Source organism: Myotis lucifugus, unplaced genomic scaffold, assembly GCF_000147115.1.
Source record: "Myotis lucifugus unplaced genomic scaffold, Myoluc2.0 scaffold_50, whole genome shotgun sequence".
In the NCBI taxonomy this organism is placed as follows: Eukaryota; Metazoa; Chordata; class Mammalia; order Chiroptera; family Vespertilionidae; genus Myotis; species Myotis lucifugus.
In genome coordinates, this window is record NW_005871098.1 from 1,838,117 (window position 1) to 1,842,706 (window position 4,590).

The window sequence follows — 4,590 nt, forward strand, 5'->3', positions numbered from 1 at the left end:
TTTATTTACCATTCTAAAACTTCAGGATCAAGTTTACATAATTTTGCTAAATTTCTGTTTTTGCTCAGAAGCAGTTTACAGTACTAATACCAACCAGTCAAAGAACAGCTTCAACAAGAAAGTTATGTCCAAAGGGGAAGAGGGAGAGCAAAAAAGAAAAATGGTAAGAAAAATACTAACTAAGGTAAAACAGATGATGATGGGGAATGGGCAGTCACAAATGTTCACAGAAAATAGGTCAGTTAGTAAGTTCTTCTGCAAAAAGCCTACACACTTCAGTCAAGCACATCAGTAGAATGATTTGGGAGCATAAAAACAGTTTTCCGGCCACTTGTGAGTTTCTGTATGAAAAGAAATCTGCAATCTAACAAGCTGATCTTCATCAGCCAAGCTGGTTCATATGCACATTGTTCATTTGAGGTGCCCAGGGTCCAGTCCATACGGTTTGAGGGCCATTATTTTCTGTGGAGCTTGAAACCATCTTTATTAGGGAGTCCCAAGAGGGGTCTGCAGCGTGAGGGCCATTAAATATGGGCCCTGCAGCACCATCAGGAATAGGTTCTACTGAAGGAATCATTGCATTCCCATACACAGAAAAAGGCATACCCCCAACTTTAGGAAAGTACATATATCCTGCAGGAACATGCTAATGGAATGTACCAGAAGGTGTTACAATTCCTATACTCTCTCGCTCCATTGCTTGATGCTGTGAAAACACTCCTGGATCAGACATTGGTCCATGAATCATAGAATTTCCCATCCCAGGGTTACACCAGTCAACTTTGTGTTGATTGCCACCAATCCCTTCAAAAGACCAGATGCCACTATGCCCTACTGATGTGGACAAATTACTCCCAAAAACAGATGGAGCTGAAGTTCCAGTTTGCCTGATATGTGCAGAACATTCAGTCCCAATAGGAACTGGAACTTCTCTGTCCTCAGAGATGTTGCTGGGCTTTTCTGACCCTAAATGTACTGATGATGGGGCAGGAGAAGGTGCACAAACTCCAGAGGATACTGACTGTGAAGGAGAATCATTTGATGCTGATGAACCTGGGGTCAACAAACTAAGTGGAGAAAAATGTTGTCTATTAAGGTTAGCAGCTGCGGGTGCTCCTCGAAGGGGTGCCCCAGGTCCATACATCTGACCTCCTGAAAGGTTTGAGGCAAAGTTTCCCAAATGTGTAGAAGGTGTTACAGAACCATATGGCGAGTCCATATTGACAATATCTGAGGGACTTGGAGCAGGTCTCTGTAATGGTGGTCTAAAACCTGGAGCTTTGGAAGTATCAGACTGATGTAAAGGATCTGAATTTGGCAAATATGAGGAGTTTCTTAATAGCATAGATTCTGGTGTTGACTGAGATGAAACAACTGATCCTCCCCAGGAGGCATGAGAAGTAGGACTGTTTTCAAACAATGTGCTAAAGGGCCCAAATGGTAAAGGTGCACTGAAATTGGGAGCAATCAGCTTATTTGCTGGATGTACTGAATTTTGACAAGCACTTTGTGTACTTAAGGTCAAAGATAGCTGAACAGAAGAGGGAACACTGTGAGGTCTTTTAATGTGATTGACACTGAGGGCTGCAACAGATGAATTCTGAACTGGAGCTGGATTCTTATGAGGGGCAGTTGTGCCATGAGAGGGTGGTCTAATAGCAGGGGTTTCCATTTTAGGAGCAGGCTGGGAGCATCCCATTTGCGTCCTGAGGCATGGGTAAGTCACTGGGGCAGTAGAAGGTACTGCCACCAGAGCAGAACTTGTTGCTAAAGGAGGAACAGTCATTCTAACCTCCGGAGGAGGAACCTGAGACTGCTGAAGAGGTGGTCTTGGCTCCTGAGAAACAGATCCTGGAGTTTGTTGCTGAACAGAATGAACTGATGAACTCCCGGAACAGCTGCTGTTTGAAGGTCTACTATTTACTTTTTCTACTACTGGAGGACTACCTGCTTCCTGTTCAGAGGAAGATGCCCCTTTATTTGGAGATGCTGTTCCACAATCCAAAGGGCTATTTCTAGAAACCCCTCCTGGCTGAGCTGGTGGTGATGGGGAAGATGGGGATGATACTGGGTAGTGTTCTTTGGCAGTAGGCATGGGATATGTGGAATTTGTGGGTGCAGTGCTGTTGTTGCTTGCTGTGGTTGTTATCGTTGTGGTGGTGGCATTGGATGTCTTCACAACTGTGACAAAAAGCTGCCTTCTGACAGAAGGTGAACTTGGACTGCCATTTGTAGGTGTACCAAGCACCATTGAAGCTGATGAACTGGTTGTAGTTGTTGGACTTGAAATTAAAGAACCTGCTGAATTCACCTGAGAACCACTGCTATCCTGATTGCTATGGCAAGACACCATGTGAGGCTTAGGTGAGTTAGTAGCTCTGGCAGTGCTCAAAGGCCTGACAGGAAAAGGACCCCAAGTGGATTGAGCTGGTGGAAAAGTACCTCCAAAGTGGGTCATGAGCAACCTTGGTGGAAGTATCTGCTGGAAAGTCTGAGCAGCAAGCAAAGCATGTGCAAACTGTGGAGGAGGATATGCTAATGGAAGAGAAACTGGAAAACCAGGCTTCACATTATTCACTGGGTTCTTAATGGTTTTGTGAGTAGATGCAGAAGAAATTGCAGGCACAGTGAGTGCTGTGGCAGTTTGAGATGTTGATGACATAGCTACAGTCGTCATTTTAATTCCCATTAAAGAACTTATAGCAGCAGTGGTGGTAGGTGCTGAGGACCCTATTTTGGAATTTACTGAGCTTTTCAAATGATTCTTTGGAATAAGTTAATCAATTTCTTTGTCTGGATCCTTGATCAGAGCATTGATCAACTGAGTTGCTTGTCTTGTTGTTTCAGTGCCACCCCTTATAGTTATTATCCGGTCTCCTGTCTTGTCTTTCTGCTTATCAATATCTACGTGTGCACCTGTGAACTCCCGAATAGCATTAATATTACAGCCTCCTCTTCCAATCACTCTGGATATCACAGTTGATGGAACAGATACTTTCTTTGACCTTTTTACAACTTCTTTCCATCCTTCTTCCCTCTTTTGTCCTCACTTAGGACTTGCTACAGTTAACTTCCCATTTGGAGAAGAAAGGAGAGATGGACCTGATTTTGTGCAAGTGGATAGAGAATTACTGGTCACTTCAGTGACAGTCTCTGACAATTTTATTGAAGCCTTGCTAGAAACAGATTTTCTCTCCTCCTTTGGAAATGTAACCAGAACTGATGGCTGTTTCTTGGTCACAGTGGTAGTAACCACAGCAGTTGAATGATTGTCACTCTTTTGGCTGCTATTGCTGTTACTACTTTCATCACTGCAGCTGGAAATCCTCATGTTATCATTGTCCCCACTGTCGCTGGTACTGCTACTTTTTGACTCTCCTCTGTTCACCTTCTCTGGCTGACTGTATGAGATTGGTAATGGATCATCAAATATAATTTGAACGTTTTCTGGAGTCATTTTATTTTTCCTATTTTTCCTCTTTGAACTGGTTGTAGTTATGGTATTATTTCTTTTACCATGGGAACCTGCCAAAGTTGTCCAGGTTGCAGATATACCTATAGTAGTAGTGGTTGTGGCACTTGGGGGCTCTGTCAAGACTTCAGGCTCATCTTCAACTTTATGCTTTTATTTTTCTTGAGCAGCTTGGAGTTCGAAGTTCTCTTTATTTTTCGCTTCAATTTCTTCTAGTTTTCTTCTTTGTTCTTCCTTTTTCTTTCTTCTCTTCTCCTTTAGCTTTTCTCCTTTGGCAACCAAAGCCAGCCTCCGACTTTCTTCTCTTAACGGGGAATTGACAAGACCTGGGTTCTTATTTTCTTGAAGGAAAGATTTCAATCATGAGTCAAAGTGTAGAAAAGCAAGCAAGACTTTATCGTCTTCAGCAAAACACAATTAGAACAGTGAAATAAGTAAGGGCATAGAAGAAGCAACAGGAGAGCCTAGGCTGGGTTTCTTTTGCTTACAGGGAAGTCAGAGAAAAGAGATCCTTGGAAACAGGTTCAGATTAGCCACTGCCAATTGCTTCCCTGGTTCAAAGTATCCTGAGGTTCCTTGGAATTTAGGAGATAGGAGCCTGTGTGGGGGAAAGAGGGGCAAGGGAATCCAGTCACTTGAAGTTTAGATAGGTGAGGCTGTGGAGTTAATTAATGATAAAATTTCAGTGTGATTAGGTTAGGGTTAGTGATAGCTCTATCTGTCATGGCCATCTCTTCATCATCTTTGCTGTCTACACAGGTTTTTAGTATCTGAAATAATCCATCTCAATAATACAATGGAGTTATTCTAGCTGGTACATAAGTCAATTTTTCTTTTCATAGAGAAGCTAATTACTTGCCTGACATTACTTTATTGAATTACTGTGAATCTACTATGTGCCTGACATTTCAGCAGGCAACAGGGAAACAGTGATGAATAAAACAGATACAATCCATCCACACAATCCATGTTTGCCGACTTTATAGTATATCTGGTTGGATGCAAAATACTTTTTTTGAAGACATTTCCTGAGCCTCTACTCATGCGCATGAGTAATACTGCACACATGCACACATGTACTACTATAAAGAAACACATGCACACACATAATATAAAGA

General features: G+C 42.4%; 1 pseudogene; it reads right to left on the reverse strand.

The window, feature by feature from the left end:
• Positions 1-382: 382 nt before the first annotated feature.
• LOC102430823 lies at positions 383-4,338 on the reverse strand (annotated as a pseudogene).
• Positions 4,339-4,590: the final 252 nt, after the last annotated feature.